Genomic DNA, 18,068 nt, shown 5'->3' with positions numbered 1-18,068 from the left:
CTCTACAGGTTTAATGCGATGCCAATCAAAATACCAATGGCATTTCTTGTAGAAGTAGATAAAGCCATCATGAAATTCATATGGAATAACAAAAGACCCAGAATAGCAAAAACAATTCTAAGCAGGAAGTGTGAATCTGGAGGTATAGCGATACCAGAGTTCAAACTGTACTACAGAGCAATAGTAACAAAAACAGCGTGGTACTGGTACCAAAACAGGCAGGTGGATCAATGGTACAAAATAGAGGTCACAGAAACCAATCCACAAAATTACAACTTTCTTATATTTGATAAAGGGGCTAAAAACATGCAATGGAGGAAGGATAACATCTTCAAAAAATGGTGCAGGGAAAATTGGAAATCCATATGCAACAAAATGAAACTGAATCCCTTTCTCTTGCCATGCACAAATGTTAACTCAAAATGGATCAAGGAGCTTGATATCAAATCAGAGACTCTGCACTTGACAGAAGAAAAAGTTGGCTCCGATCTACATATTGTGAGGTCAGGCTCCAAATTCCTTAATAGGACGCCCATAGCCCAAGAGTTAATAACAAGAATAAACAAATGGGACTTACTTAAACTAAAAAGTTTTTTCTCAGCAAGAGAAACAATAAGAAAAAAAATAGGGAGCCTACATCCTGGGAACAAATCTTTACTCCTCACACATCAGATAGAGCCCTAATTTCCAGAATATACAAAGAACTCAAAAAAATTAAACAATAAGATAACAAATAACCCAATCAACAAATGGGCCAAGGACCTGAGCAGACACTTCTCAGAAGAGGACATACAATCAATCAAAGTACATGAAAAAATGCTCACCATCTCTAGCAGTCAGAGAAATGCAAATCAAAACCACCCTAAGACACCATCTCACTCCAGTAAGACTGGCAGCCATTATGAAGTCGAACAATAACAAGTGCTGGCGAGGTTGTAGGGAAAAGGGTACATTTGTACATTGCTGGTGGGACTGCAAATTGGTGCGGCCAGTATGGAAAGCAGTATGGAGATTCCTGGGAAAGCTGGGAATGGAACCACCTTTTGACCCAGCTATCGCCCTCCTCGGACTATTCCCTGAGGACCTTAAAAGAGCATACTATAGGGATACTGCCACATCAATGATCATAGCAGCACAATTCACAATAGCTAGACTGTGGAACCAACCTAGATGCCCTTAAATAGATGAATGGATAAAAAAAATGTGGCATCTATACACAATAGAGTATTATGCAGCACTAAAAAATAACAAAATCATGGAATTTGCAGGGAAATGGATGGCATTAGAGCAGATTATGCTAAGTGAAGCTAGCCAATCCTTAAAAAACAAATGCCAAATATCTTCTTTGATTTAAGGAGAGCAAATAGGAACTGATCAGGGGGAAAAAGCATAAGGTAAATATTAACATTAAACTGAGACGAATGAAGGGGCAGAAAGGGAGAGGGAAGGGAAATTGCATGGAAACGGAAGGAAACCCACATCGTTATACAAAATCACATATATGAGGTTGTGAGGGGAAAGGGGGGGAGGGAGAGAACGGAACAACAACATATGAGGTAGAGAGGGATGATGGGAGGGGAGAAGAGGGGGGATAGTAGGGGATAGGAAAGACAGCAGAATACAACAGTCACTAATATGACATTATGTAAACATTGTGAATGTGTAACTGATGTGATTCTGCGATTTGTATTTGGGGTAAAAATGGAAAAGCATAACTCACATGAATCAAATGTATGAAAGATAAAAAAGAAATAAAATTAAAAAAAAGAAAAAAACAATCCCATTTGGCTGCCCAAATTTCGTTTTTCTAGGTTGAAGCATTCGTTTGCAGTAAGACCTTGAATTTTTAGGTTTCACTGTGTATTCTCCAATATGGATAAAAGTAATTTGAACTCTAAATCAAACACGGTTTGTAAAAGCTTCATAAAACTTGACAAAATAAAGTAGTTCTAAGTTCTTTTTCTGTGGTTTGTTTCCTCTTGATTTAGCACAAACAAGAGACTGGCAAAGAACTCTTTGTTTGAAACAGGTTGCAAAGCTTCCATAAAAAAAAAAGGATTCGCTGAAATCTCAGCATATATTTTTTCATCCAATATTCATGATACTTTCAGGTAATGATCAGTTCAACAATCCCACCTGGCTGCCCAAATTTTGTTCTTCTAAGTTGAAGCATTCGTTTTCAGTAACACTTTTAATTTTTAGGTTACACTCTATTTTCTCCTATAAGGATAGATGTAATTGGAACTCTAAATCAAACACGGTTTGTGGTATTTTCATTAAACTTGACACAATGAAATAATTCTAAGTTCTCTTTCCATGGTTTATTTCTTCTTGATTTAGCAAAAAGCAGAGACTGGTGAAAAACACTTTCATTGAAACGGGTTGCAAGCTTCCATAAAAGAAAGAGTTCCCTGGAATCTCAGCATATATTTTTTCATCCACACTTCAAGATACTGTAAGGTAATGATCAGTTCAACAATCTCACTTGGCTGCTTTAATTTTATTCTTCAAGGTTGAAGCATTTGTTTGCAGTAACAGTTTACATTTTAAGGTTCAACAATCCCTCTTGGCTGCCCAAATTTCGTTTTTCTAGGTTGAAACATTCATTTGCAGAAACCGTTTCAAATTTGAGGTTTCAATCTGTTTTCTCCAATATGGATAGATGCAATTGGAACTCTAAATCAAAAACGTCTTGTGCTAGCTTCTTGAAACTTGACAATATAAAGTAGTTCTAAGTTCTCTATGTTTTGTTTTTTCTTGATTTAGCACTATGCATAGACTGTCGAAAAATACTTTCATTGAAAGGGGTTGCCTAACTTCCATAGAATTACGAGTTCAATCATATCTCAGCATATATTTTTTCATCCAGTCTTGATGATACTTTCAGGTAATGATCATTACACCTTGGCTGCCCAAATTTCGTTCTTCTAGGTTGAAGCATTCGTTTGCAGTAACCATTTCAATTTTTACGTTTCAATCCCATTTCTCCAATATGGATAGATGTAATTGGAACTCTAAATCAAACACGGTTTGTGCTAGCTTCTTGAAACTAGACACAATAAAGTAGATCTAAGTTCTCCCTCTATTGTTTGTTTTCTCTTGATTTAGCACTAGGCAGAGACTGGCAAGGAACACTTTTATTGAAAAGTGTTGCCAGGCTTCCATTAAACTACGAGTTCCCTGAACTCTCAGCATATAATTTTTTATCCACTCTTCATGATACTTTCAGGTAATGATCAGTTCAACAATCCCACTTGGCTGCCCAAATTTCATTCTTCTAGGTTGAAGCATTCGTTTGCAGTAACAGTTTAATTTTTAGGTTTCAATATGTTTTCACCAATATGGATAAATATAATTGGAACTCTAAATCAAACACGGTCTGTGCTAGTCTCTTGAATCTTGACACAATAAAGTAGTTCTAATTTCTCTCGCTATTGTTTGTTTCCTCTTGAGTTAGCACTAAGCAGAGACTGGCAAAAAATTCTTTCATTTTAAGGGGTTGCCAAACTTCCATTAAACTACAAATTCCCTGAACTCTCAGCATATATTTTTTCATCCACTCTTCATGATACTTTCAGGTAATGATCAGTTCAACAATCCCACTTAGTTTCCCAAATTTCGTTCTTCTAGGTTGAAGCATTATTTTGCAGTAATAGTTTCAATTTTAAGGTTTCAATCTTTTTTCTCCAATATGGATAGATATAATTAGAACGCTAAATCAAACACTGTTTGTGCTAGCCTCTTGAAACTTGAGAAAATAAAATAGTTCTAAGTTCTCTCTCTATGGATTGTTTCCTTTTGATTTAGCACTAAGCAGAGACTGGCAAAAAAAATCTTTAATTGAAAGGAGTTGCCAAGCTTCCATTTACCTACGAGTTCCCTGAAATCTCAGCATATATTTTTTCATCCAATCTTCATGATACTTTCCAGTAATGATAAGTACACCAATCCCACTTGGTTCTGAAATTTCGTTCTTCTAGGTTGAAGCGTTCGTTTACAATAAGTGTTTTAATATTTAGGTTTCACTGTGTATTCTCCTGTATGGATAGAGGTAATTTGAACTCTAAATCAAACAAGGTTTGTGGTAGCTTCATTAAACTTTACACAATAATGTAGTTCTAAGTTTTCTTTCTATGGTTTGTTTCCTGTTTATTTAGCGCCAAGCAGAGACTGGCAAAGAACACTTATTTTTAAAGGGGCTGCCAAGCTTCCATAAAACAAAGAGTTCCCTGAAATCTCAGCATATATTTTTTCATGCATTCTTCATGATACTTTCAGATAATGATCAGTTCAACAATCCCACTTGGCTGCCCAAATTTTGTTCTTCTAGGTTGAAGCATTCTTTTGCAGTAAGAGTTTAGATTTTCAGGATTCACTGTGTATTCTCCTATATGGATAGATGTAATTGGAACTCTAAATCAAAAACGGTTTGTGATAGCTCCATGAAACGGGACACAATAATGTCGTACTAATTTCTACCTCTCTGGTTTGTTTTCGCATTATTTAGGGCAAGCAGAGACTGGCAAAGAACACTTTCTTTGAAAGGGGTTGCAAGCTTCCATAAAACAAAGAGTTCCCTGAAATCTCAGCATATATTTTTTCATCCATTCTTCATGATACTTTCAGGTAATCATCAATTCAACAATCCCACTTGGCTGCCCAAATTTCGTTCTTCTAGATTGAAGCATTCCTTTGCAGGAAGAGCTTGAATTTTTAGGTTTCACTGTGTATACTCCTATATGGATAGATGTAATTGGAACTATAAATCAAACACAGTTTCTGGTAGCTTCATGAATCTTGATGCAAAAATGTAGTTCTAAGTTCTATCTCAATGGTTTGTTTCCTATTGATTTAGCACACTGCAGAGACTGGCAAAGAACATTTTCTTTGAAAAAGGTTGCCACGCTTCCATAATACAAAGAGCTCACTTAAATTTCAGCATATATTTTTTCATCCACTCTTCATGATAATTTCTGGAAATGATGAGTTCAACAATCCCACTTGGCTGCTCAAATTTTGTTCTTCTAGGTTGAAGCATTCGTTTGCAGTAACCGTTTCAATTTTAGGTTTCAGTCTGTTTTCTCCAATATGGATAGATGTAATTGGAACACTAAATCAAAGAAGGTTTGTGCTAGCTTCATGAAACTTGACACAATAAAGTAGTTCTAAGTTCTCTTCCTATGGTTTGTTTCCTCTTAATTTAGCACTAACAAGAGACTGGTATAAAACACTTTTATTGAAACGAGTTTCCAAATTTTCTTTAATCTACGAGTTCTGAAACCTCAGCATATATTTTTTCATCCAATCTTCATGATACTTTCAGGTAATGATCAGTTCAAAAAATCCCACTTGACTGTCCAAATTTTGTTCTTCTAGGTTGAAGCATTCGTTTACAGTAAACGTTTCAATTTTTAGTATTCAATCAGTTTACTCCAATATGAATAGATATAATTGGAACTCTAAATAAAACACGGTTTGTGCTAGCCTCGTGAATCTTGACAAAATAAAGTAGTTCTGAATTCTCTCTCTATGGTTTGTTTTCTCTTAATTTAGCAAAGCAGAAACTGGTGAAAAACTTTCATTAAAAGGGGTTGCCAAGCTTCCATAAAATTAGAGGTTCCCTGATATCTCAGCATATATTTTTTTATCCAGTTTTCATGATACATTCAGGTAATGATCAGGACACCAATCCCACTTGGCTGCCCAAATTTCGTTTGACTTGGTTGAAGCATTTGTTTGCAGTAACAGTTTTAATTTTTAGGTTTCACTCTGTTTTCTCTTATATGGATAGGTGTAATTGGAACTCTAAATCAAACACGGTTTGTGCTAGCTTTATGAAACTTGAAAAGTAGTTCTAAGTTCTATCTTTATGCTTTGTTTCCTTTTGATTTAGCGCACTACAGAGACTGTTAAAAAAAAACACACTTCCATTGAAAGGGGTTGCCAAGCTTCCTTTAAAGTATGAGTTCTCTGAAATCTCAGCATATATTTTTTCATCCAATCTTCATGATACATTCACGTAATTATAAGTACACCAATCCCACTTGACTGCCCAAATTTCGTTCTTCTAGGTTGAAGCATTCGTTTACAATTTGAGTTTGAATTTGTAGATTTCACTCTGTATTCTTCTATTTCGGAAGATGTATTTGGAACTCTAAATCAAACACGGTTTGTGGTACCTTCATAAACTTGACACAATAAAATTGTTCTGGGTTCTCTTTCTATGGGTTATTTGCTCTTGATTTATCACAAAGCAGAGGCTGAAAAATACAATTTTATCGAAACCGGTTTCCAAACTTCCATTAAACAAAGAATTCCCTGAAATATCAGCATATATTTTTTCATCCACTCTTCATGATACTGTCAGGTATTGATCAGTTCAATAATCCCACTTGGCTGCCCAAATTTCGTTCTTCTAGGTTGAAGCATTCATTTGCAGTAACCGTTTAAACTGTTAGGTTTCAATCTGTTTTCTCCAATATGGATAGATGTAATTGGAACTCTAAATCAAACAAGGTTTGTGGTAGCCTTTTGAAACTTGACAAAATAAAGTAGTTCTCAGTTCACTCTCTATGGTTTTTTTCCTCTTTGTTTAGCACTAAGCAGAGACTGGCAAAGAACACTTTCCTTGAAAGGGGTTGCCACGCATCCATTAAACTACGAGTTCCCTGAAATCTCAGCATATATTTTTGCATCCAATCTTCATGATACTTTCAGGTAATGATAAGTACACCATTCCCACTTGACTGCCCTAATATCTGTTTTCTATGTTGAAGCATTCGTTTGCAATAAGAGCTTGAATTTTAGGTTTCACTGTGTATTCTCAATATGGATAGATGTATTTGGAATTCTAAATCAAACACGGTTTGTGCTAGCCTCTTGAAACTTGACAAAATAAAGTCATTCTAATTTCTCTCTCTATGGGTGTTTCCTCTTGATTTAGCACTAAGCTGAGATTGGCAAAGAACACTTTCATTGAAACAGGTTGCCATGCTTCCATTAAACTACTGGGTCCCTGAAATATCAGCATATATTTTTTCATCCACTGTTCATGATACTTTCAGGTAATGATCAGTTCAACAATGTCACTTGGCTGCCCACATTTTTTTCTTCTATGTTGAAGCATTCGTTTGCAGAAACAGTTTCAATTTTTAGGTTTCAATCTGTTTTCTCCAATATGAATAGATGTAATTGGAACTCTATATCAAACACGGTTTGAGCTAACTTCTTGAAATTTGAAAAAATAAAGTAGTTCTAAGATCTCTCTGCATGGTTCGTTTCCTCTTGATTTAGCACTAAGCAGAGCCTGGCAAAATAACTTTAATTGAAAGGCTTGTAAAGCTTCCTTTAAACTACGAGTTCCCTGGAATCTCAGCATATTTTTTTTATTAAGTCTTCATGATACTTTCAGGTAATGATACGTACACCAATCCCACTGAACTCCCCAATTTTCGTTCTCCTAGGTTGAGGCATTCGTTTGCAGTATGAGTTCGAATTTTTAGGTTTCACTCTGTATTTCCTATTTGGATAAATGTAATTGGAACTATAAATCTAAAAAGTTTTGTGTTAGCTTCATGAAAGTATACACAATAAATCAGTTCTAAGTTCTCTTTCTATGGTTTGTTTCCTCTTGAATTTGCACAAAGCAGAGACTGGCAAAGAACACTTTTTTTGAAAGGGGTTGCCTAGCTTCCATAAAACAAAGAGTTACCTGAAATTTCAGCATATATTTTTTCATCCACTCTTCATGATAATTTCAGGTAATGATCAGCTCAACAATCCCAATTATCTTTCCAAATTTCTTTCTTCTAGGTTGGAACATTCGTTTGCAGTAACAGTTTCCATTTTTAGGTTTCAATCTGTTTTCTACAATATGGATAGATGTCATTGGAACTCTAAATCAAACACGGTTTGTGGTAGCTTCATGAATCTTGACAATAAAGTAGTTAAGTTCTCTTTCTATGGTTTGTTTCCTCTTGATTTAGGACTAAGCAGAGACTGGCAAAAAACACTTTCATTGAAAGGTGTTGCCAAGCTTTCTTTAAACTATGAGTTCCCTGAAATCTCAGCATATATTTTTTCATTCAATATTCATGAAAATCTCAGGTAATGATCAGTTCAACAATCCCTGTAGGCTGCCCAAATTTCCTTCTTCTATGTTGAAGCATTAGTTTGCAGTAAGAGCTTGTATTTTTAGGTTTCACTGTGTATTCTCCAATATGGATAGATGCAATTGGAATTCTAAACCTAACACGGTTTGTGGTAGCTTCATCGAACTTGACACAACAAAGTAGATCTAAGTTTTTATCTATGGTTTGTTTCCTCTTGATTTAGCACTAAGCAGAGACTGGCAAAGAACACTTTAATTGAAAGGTGTTGCCAAGCTTTATTTAAACTATGAGTTCCCTGAAATCTCAGCATACATTTTTCATCCAATATTCATGACACTTTGAGGTAATGATAAGTACACCAATCCCTCCTGACTGCCAAAATTTCATTATTCTAGGTTGAAGATTGCAGCAAGATCTTCAATTTTTAGTTTTCACTGTGTATTCTCCAATATGGATAGATATAATTGGAATTCTAAATCAAACACGGTTTGTGGTAACTTCATGAAACTTGACACAATAAAATAGTACTAAGTTCTCTCTCTATTGTTTGTTTCCTCTTGATTTAGCACTAAGCAGAGACTGCCAAAGAACACTTTTATTGAAAGGTGTTGACGATCTTCCTTTAAACTACGAGTTCCCTGAAATCTCAGCATATATTGTTTCATGCACTCTTCATGATACTGTCAGGTAATGATTAGTTCAACAATGCCACTTAGCTGCCCAAATTTCGTTCTTCTAGGTTGAAGCATTTGTTTGCAGTGATTGTTTCAATTTTTAGGTTTCAATCTGTTTTCTCCAATATTAATAGATGTAATTCGAACGCTAAATCAAACACGGTTTGTGCTAGCCTCTTGAAACTTGACAAAATAAAGTAGTTCTAAGTTCCTTCTCTATGGTTTTTTCCTCTTGGTTTAGCACGAAGCAGAGTCTGGCAAAGAACACTTTCCTTGAAAGGGGTTGCCAAGAATCCATTAAACTACGAGTTCCCTGAAAATTCAGCATATATTTTTGCATCCAATCTTCAAGATACTTTCAGGTAATGATAAGTACACTAATCCCACTTGGCTGCCAAATTTCCTTCTTCTAGGTTGAAACATTCGTTTGCAGTAAGATTTTGAATTTTTAGGTTTCACTTTGTATTCTCCTATATGGATAGATGTAATTGTAACTCTAAATCAAACACGGTTTGTGGTAGCTTCATGAAACTTGAAACAATAAAGTAGTTCTAAGATCTCTTTTTATGGTTTGTTTCCTCTTGATTTAGCACAAAGCAGAGACTGGCAAAAACCACTTTCATTGAAAGGGGTTGCCACGCTTTCATAAAACAAAGAGTTCCCTGAAATCTCAGCATATATTTTTTCATCCAGGCTTCATGAGACTTTCAAGTATTGATCAGTTCAACAATCCCACTTGGATGCCCAAATTTCTTTCTTCTAGGTTGAAGCATTCATTTGCAGTAACAGTTTAATTTTTAGATTTCACTCAGTTATCTCCTATATGGATAGAAGTAATTGGAAGTGTAAATCAAACACGATTTGTGGTAGCTTCATGTATCTTGACACAATAAAGTAGTTCTAAGTTCTTTCTCCTTGGTTTGTTTTCTCTTGATTGAGTGCAAAGCAGAGACTGGCAAAAAACACTTTCATTGAAAGGGGTTGCCAAGCTTCCATTAAACTACGAGTTCTCTGATATCTCAGCATGTATTTTTTCTTCTGCTCTTCATGATACTTTCAGGTAGTGATCAGTACACCTTGGCTGCCCAAATTTCGTTCTTCTAGGTTGAAGAATTTGTTTGCAGTGACTGTTTCAATTTTTAGGTTTCAATCTATTTTCTCCAATATGGATAGATGTCTTTGGAACTCTAAATCAAATATGGTTTTTGCTAGCTTCTTGAAACTAGACACAATAAAGTTGTTCTAAGTTCTCTCTCTATTGATTGTTTCCTCTTGATTTAACACTAAGGAGAGACTGGCAAAAAACACTTTCATTGAAAGGGGTTGCCAAGCCTTCATTAAACTACGAGGTCCCAGCAGGTCTCAGCATATATTTTTTCATCCTGTCTTCATGATACTTTCAGGTAATGATCAGTTCAACAATCCCACATGGCTGCCCAAATTTCGTTCTTCTAGGTTGAAGATTCGTTTGCAGTAACAGTTTAATTTTTTAGGTTTCAATCTGTTTTCTCCAATATGGATAGATATAATTGGAACTCTAAATCAAACAAGGTTTGTGCTATCTTCTTGTAATTTGACACAATAAAGTAGTTCTATGTTGTATCTCTATGGTTTCATTCCTCTAGAATTTGCGCAAAACAAAGACTGGCAAAAATCCCTTTCAATGAAAAAGGTTGCCAAGCTTTCTTTAAACTACGAGTTCCCTGAAATCTCAGCATATATTTTTTCATCTAATCTTCATGATACTTTCAGGTAATGATAAGTACACCAATCCCACTTTACTGCCCAAATTTCGTTCTTCTAGGTTGAAGCATTCGATTGCAGTAACAGTTTCCATTTTTAGGATATAATTTCTTTTCTCCAATATGGATAGATGTAATTGGAACTCTAAATCATTCATGGTTTGTGGTAGCTTCATGAAACTTGACACAATAAAGAAGTTCTAAGTTCTGTTTCTATCGTTTGTTTCCTCTTGATTTAGCACAAAGCAGAGATTGGCAAGGATGACTTTCTTTGAAAGGGGTTGCCAAGCTACCATAAAACAAAGAGTTCCCTGAAATCTCAGCATATATTTTTTCATCCATTCTTCATGATACATTCAGGTAATGATCAGTTCAACAATCCCACTTGGCTGCCCAAATTTCTTTCATCTAGATTGAAGCATTCATTTGCAGTAAGAGCTTGAATTTTTAGGTTTCACTGTGTATTCTCCTAGATGGATAGATGTAATTGGGACTCTAAATCAAACACGGTTTGTGTTAGCTTCATGGACTTTTGTTTTCACTCGGTATTCTTCTATTTGGATAGATGTAATTGGAACTCTAAATCAAACACAGTTTGTGGTACCTTCATGAAACTTGACACAAAAAAATAATTCTAACTTCACATTGTATGGTTTGTTTCCTCATGATTTAGCACAAAGCAGAGACTGGCGAAAAAAAATTTGATTGAAAGGGGTTGCCAAGCTTCCATAAAACAAAGAGTTTTCTCAAGTCTCAGAACATATTTTTTCATCCACACTTCATGATACTCTCAGGTAATGATCAGTTCAACAATCCCACTTACCTGCCCAAATATCGTTCTTCTAGTTTGAAACATTCGTTTGCAGTAACACTTTTAATTTGTAGGTTTCACTATGTTTTCTCCTATATGGATAGATGTAATTGAAACTCTAAATCAAACACAGTTTATGGTAGCTTCATGAAACTTGACAAGATAATGTAGTTCTAAGTTCTATCTCTATGGTTTGTTACCTCCTGATTTAACGCACTGCAGAGACTTTCAAAAAAACACTTTCATTGAAAGGGGTTGCCAAGATTCCATTAAACTACGAGTTCTCTGAAATCTCAGCATATATTTTTTCACCCAATCATCATGATTCTTTCAGGTAATTATATGTACACCACTCCCACTTGACTGCCCAAATTTCGTTCCTCTACCTTGAAGCATTCGTTTTCAATAACACTTTCAATTTTTAGGTTTAAATCTGTGTTTTCCAATATGAATAGATGTAATTGGAACTCTAAATCAAACACGGTTTGTGCTAGCCTCTTGAAACTTGACAAAATGAAGTAGTTCTAAGTTCTCTTTCTTTGGTTTGTTTCCTGTTAATTTAGCACTAAGCAAAGACTGGCAAAAAACACTTTCATTGAAAGGGGTTGCCAAGCTTCCATTAAACTAAGAGTTCCCTGAATTCTCAGCATATATTTGTTCATCCCCTCTTTATGATATTTTCAGGTAATGATCAGTTCAACAATCCCACATGGCTGCCCAAATTTCGTTCCTCTAGGTTGAAGCATTCGTTTCCAGTAACACTATTAATTTTTAGTTTTCACTCTGTTTTCTCTTATATGGATAGATTTAATTAGAACTCTAAATCAAACACGGTTTGTGCTAGCTTCATGAAACTTGACAGAAAAAAATAGTTCTAAGTTCTATCTTTATGGTTTGTTTCCTCATGATTTAGCGCACTGCAGAGACTGGCAAAAAACACTTTAACTCAAAGGGGTTCCCAAGCTTCCCTTAAACTACGAGTTCCCTGAAATCTAAGCATATATTTTTCATCCAATCTTCATGAAACTTTCAGGTAATGATCAGTTCAACAATCCCACTTGGCTGTCCATATTTCGTTCCTCTAGGTTAAAGCATTCGTTTGCAGTAACCGTTTCAATTTTTAGGTTTCAGTCTGTTTACTCCAATATGAATACATGTAATTGGAACTCTAAATCAAACACGGATTCTGCTAGCCTCTTGAAACTTGACAAAATGAAGTAGATCTAAGTTCTCTCTCTATGGTTTGTTTCCTCTTGGTTTATTACAAAGCAGAGACTGGCAAAGAACACTTTATTTAAAAGGCATTGCCAAGCTTACATAGAACAAAGAGTTGCCTGAAATCTCAGCATATATTGTTTCATCCAATCTTCATGATACTTCCAGGTAAAGATCAGCTCAACAATCCCACTTGGGTGCCCAAATTTTGTTCTTCTGGGTTGAAGCATTCGTTTGCAGTAACAGTTTCAATTTTTAGGTTTCACTCTGTTTTCTCCTATATGGATGGATGTAATTTGAACTCTAAATAAATCACGGTTTGTGCTTGCTTCATGAAACTTGACACAATAAAGTAGTTCTAAGTTCTATCTCAATGGTTTTTTTATTCTTGATTAAGCACCACGCAGAGACTGGCAAAAAACACTTTCATTGAAAATGGTTGTAAAGCTTCCATTAAAATACGAGTTCCCTAAAATCTCAGTATATATTTTTTCATCCACTCTTCATGATACTTTCAGGTAATGATCAGTTCAACAATCTCACTTGGGTGCCCAAATATCATTCTTCTAGGTTGAAGCATTCATTTGCAGTAAGAGCTTGAGTTGTTAGGTTTCACTGTGTATTCTCCTATATGGATAGGTGTAATTGAAACTCTAAATCAAATACGGTTGTGGTAGCTTTATGAAACTTGACAAAATAAAATTGTTCTAAGTTCTCTTTCTATGGTTTGTTTCCTCTTGATTTAGAACAAAGCAAGGACTGGCAAAGAACACTTTAATTGAAAGGGGTTGGCTAGCTTCCATAAAACAAAGAGTTCCCTGGAATCTAAGCATATATTTTTTTTATCCAATCATCATGATACTTTCAGTTAATGATCAGTTCAACAATCCCACTTGGCTGCCCAATTTCGTTCTTCTAGTTTGAAGCATTCGTTTGGAGTAAGAGCTTAAATTTTTAGGTTTCACTGTGTATTCTCCTATATGGATAGATGTAATTGGAACTCTAAATAAAACACGGTTTTTGGTACGTTCATGAAACTTGACACAATAAAGTAGTTCCAAGTTTTCTTTCTATGGTTTGTTTTCTCTTGATTTAGCAAAAAGCAGAGAGTGTCAAAGAAACACTTTCTTTGAAAAAGGTTGCCAAGCTTCCATAAAACAAAGAGTTCCCTGAAATCTCATCATTTATTTTTTCATCCACTCTTCATGATACTTTCAGGTAATGATCTGTTCAATAATCCCACTTGGGTGCCCAAATTTCGTTCTTCTAGGTTGGAACATTAGTTTGCAGTAACAGTTTCAAATTTTAGGTTTCAATCTGTTTTCTCCAATATGGATAGATGTAATTGGAACTCTAAATCAAATACGGTTTGTGCTGGCCTCTTGAAACTTGACAAATTCGGTAGTTCTAATTTCTCTCTTTATTGTTTGTTTCCTTTTGATTTAGCACAAAGCAGAGACTGGCAAAGAACACTTTCTTTGAAAAAGGTTGCCAAGCTTCCATAAAACAAAGTGTTCCATGTAATCTCAGCATACATTTTTCATCCATTCTTCATGATACTTCCAGGTAATGATCAGTTCAACAATCCCACTCTGCTGCCCAAATTTCGTTCTTCTAAGTTGAAGCATTCGTTTACAGTAACAGTTTCAATTTTTAGGTTTCAATCTGTTTACTCCAATATGGATAGATGTAATTGGAAATCTAAATCAAACACGGTTTGTGCTAGCCTCTTGAAAGTTGACCAATTAAATTTTTTCTAAGTTCTCTCACTATGGTTTGTTTTCTCTTGATTTAGCACTATGCAGAGACTGGCAAAAAACACCTTCATTGAAAGGGGTTGCCAAGCTTCCATTAAACTACGAGTTCCCTAAAATCTCAGCATATATTTTTTAATCCAATCTTCATGATACTTTCAGGTAATGATAAGTACACCAATCTTACGTGACTGCCCAAATTTCATTCTTCTACGTTGAAGCATTCGTTTGCAGTAAAGATTGAAATTATAGGTTTCACTGTGTATTCTCCTATATGAATAGATGTAATTGGAACTTTAAATCAACCACGGTTTGTTGTAGCTTCATGTAACTTGACACAATAAAGTAGTTTTAAGTTCTCTTTCTATGGTTTGTTTCTTCTTGATTTAGCACAAAGCAGAGACTGGCAAAGAACACTTTGTTTGAAAGGGTTGCCTAGCTTCCATAAAACAAAATGTTCTCTGAAATCTCAGAGTATATTTTTTCATCCAATCATCATGTCGTTCAGGTAATGATCAGTTCAACAATCCCACTTGGCTGCCCAATTTTCGTTCTTTTAGTTTGAAGCATTCATTTGCATAAAGAGCTTGAATTTTTAGGTTTCACTGTGTATTCTTATATATGGATAGATGTGATTGGAACTCTAAATCAAAAACGGTTTGTGGTAGCTTCATGAAACTTGACACAACAAAGTAGTTGTAAGTTTTGTTTCTATGGTTTGTTTCTTCTTGATTTAGCACTAAGCAGAGAGGGCAAAATACACTTTCATTTAAAGGGGTTTCCAAGCTTCTATTAAACTACGAGTTCCCTGAAATCTCAGCATATATTTTGTCATCCACTCTTCATGATACTTTCAGGTAATGATCAGTTCAACAATTTCAATTGGCTGCCCAAATTTCGTTCTTCTAGGTTGAAGCATTCGTTTGCAGTAACCGCTTGAATTTTTAGGTTTCACTGTGTATTCTTCTATATGGATAAATGTAATTGGAACTCTAAATCAATCACGGTTTGTGGTAGCTTCATGAAAATTGACACAATAAAGTAGTTCTAAGTTCTCTTTCTTTCGTTTTTTTCCTCTTGATTTAGCACAAAGCAGAGACTGGCAATGAACACTTTCTTTGAAAGGGGTTGCCAAGCTTCCATAAAACAAAGAGTTCCCTGATATCTCAGTATATATCCTTTCATCCACTCTTCATGATACTTTCAGGTAATGATCAGTTCAACAATCCCACTTGACTGCCCATATTTCGTTCTTTTAGGTTGAAGCATTTGTTTGCAGTAACCGTTTGAATTTTTAGGTTTCAATCTGTTTTTTCCAATATGGATAGATGTAATTAGAAATCTAAATCAAACAAGGTTTGTGCTAGCTTCATGAAACTAGACACAATAAAGTAGTTCTGAGTTCTATCTCTATGGTTTGTTTTCTCATGATTTTGCACAAAGCAGAGACTGGCAAAAAACACTTTCTTTGAAAGGGATAGCCAAGCTCTTTTTAAAGTACGAGTTCTCTGAAATCTCAGGATATATTTTTTCATCCAATCTTCTTGATACTTTCAGGTAATGGTCATTTCAACAATACCACTTGGCTGTCCAAATTTTGTTCTTCTAAGTTGAAGCACTCGTTTGCAGTAACTGTTTCATTTTTTATGGTTCAATTCGTTTACTCCAATATGGATAGATGTAATTGGAACTCTAAATCAAACACGGTTTGTGCTTCCCTCTTGAAACTTGACAAAATAAGATAATTCTAAGTTCTCTCTCTATGGTTTGTTTCCTATTGATTTTGCATTAAGCCGAGATGGGTGAAAAAACTTTCATTGAATGGAGTTGCCAAGATTTCATAAAATTACGAGTTCCCTGATATCTCAGCATATATTTTTTCATCAAGTCTTCATGATAATTTCAGGTACTGATCAGTACACGAATCCCACTTGCCTACCCAAATTTCATTCTTGTAGGTTGAAGCATTCGTTTGCAGTAACACTTAATTTTTCGGTTTCACTCTGTTTTCTCCTATATGGATAGATGTAATTGGAACTCAAAATCAAACACGGTTTGTGCTTGCTTCATGAAACTTGACACAATAAAGTAGTTCTAAGTTCTCTCTCTATGGTTTGATTCCTCTTGATTTAGTGCACTGTAGAGACTTTCAAAGAACACTTTTTTGAAAGAGGTTGCCAACCTTCCATAAAACAAAGAGTTTCCTGAAATCTCAGCATGTATTTTTTAATCCACACTTCATGATACTTTCAGGTAATGATCAGTTCAGCAATCCCACTCGGCTGCCCAAATTTCGTTCTTCTATGTTGAAGCATCTTCTTTGTTTGCAGTAACAGTTTTAATTTTGAGGTTTCACTCTGTTTTCTCCAATATGGATAGATGTAATTGGAACTCTAAATCAAAAACTTTTGTGCTAGCTTCATGAAATTTGACACAATAAAGTAGTTCTAAGTTCTCCCTGTATGGTTTGTTTCCTCTTGATTTAGCCCTAAGCAGAGACTGGTTAAAAACACTTTATTTGAAAATGGTTGCCAAGCTTACATAAAACTACGAATACCTGATATCTCAGCATATATTTTTTCATCCACTCTTCATGATACCTTTCGGTGTTGATCAGTTCAACAATCCCACTAGGATGACCAAATTTCGTTTTTCATGGTTGAAGCATTCGTTTGCAGTAACAGTTTAAATTTTTAGCTTCCAATCTGTTTTCTCCAATAAGGAGAGTGTAATTGGAATTCTAAATCAAACACGGTTTGTGCTAGCCTCTTGAAACTTGACAGAATAAAGTAGTTCTAGTTCTCTCTCTATGTTTTGTTTCCTCTTGAATTAGCACAAAGCAGAGACTGGCAAATAATACTTTCTTTGAAAAAGTTTCCCAAGCTTCCATAAAACAAACAGTTCCCTGAAATCTCAGCATATATTTGTCATCCATTCTTCATGATACTTCCAGGTAATGATCAGTTCAACAATCCCACTCTGCTGCCCAAATTTCGTTCTTCTAGGTTGAAGCATTTGTTTGCACTAACAGTTTCAATTTTTAGGTTTCAATTTGTTTTCTCCAATATGGATAGATGTAATTGGAACTCTAAATCAAACTCGGTTTCTGATAGCCTCTTGAAAGTTGACCAAATAAAGTAGTTCTACGTTCTCTCTCTATGATTTGATTCCTTTTGATTTAGCACTAAGCAGAGACTGGCAAAAAACACCTTCATTGAAAGGGGTTGCCAAGCTTCCATAAAACTCCGAGTTCCCTGAAATCTCAGCATATATTTTATCATCCAGTCTTCATGATACTATCAGGTAATGATCAGTTCAACAATCCCACTAGGCTGACAAATATTCGTTTTTCTAGTTGGAGGCATTCGTTTGTAGTAAAAGTTTCAATTTTTAATTTTCAATCTGTTTTCTCCAATATGGATAGATGTAATTGGAACACTAAATCAAACACGATTTGTGCTATCTTCTTGAATCTTGACCAAAAAAAAAAGTAGTTCTATGTTCTCTCTCTATGGTTTGTTTCCTCTTGATTTAGCCCTAAGGAGAGACTGGTTAAAAACACTTTCTTTGAAAATGGTTGCCAAGCTTCCATGAAACTACGAGTTCCCTGAAATCTCAGCATAGATTTTTTCATTCATTCTTCATGATACTTTCAGGTAGTGATCAGTTCAACAATTCCACTTGGCTGCCCAAATTTTGTTCTTCTATGTTGAAGCCTTCGTTTGCAGTAACAGTTTCCATTTTTATGTTTCAATCTGTTT

This window comes from Callospermophilus lateralis, chromosome 18 (assembly GCF_048772815.1).
Source record: "Callospermophilus lateralis isolate mCalLat2 chromosome 18, mCalLat2.hap1, whole genome shotgun sequence".
Taxonomy (NCBI): Eukaryota; Metazoa; Chordata; class Mammalia; order Rodentia; family Sciuridae; genus Callospermophilus; species Callospermophilus lateralis.
This window is presented reverse-complemented; position numbering follows the sequence as displayed.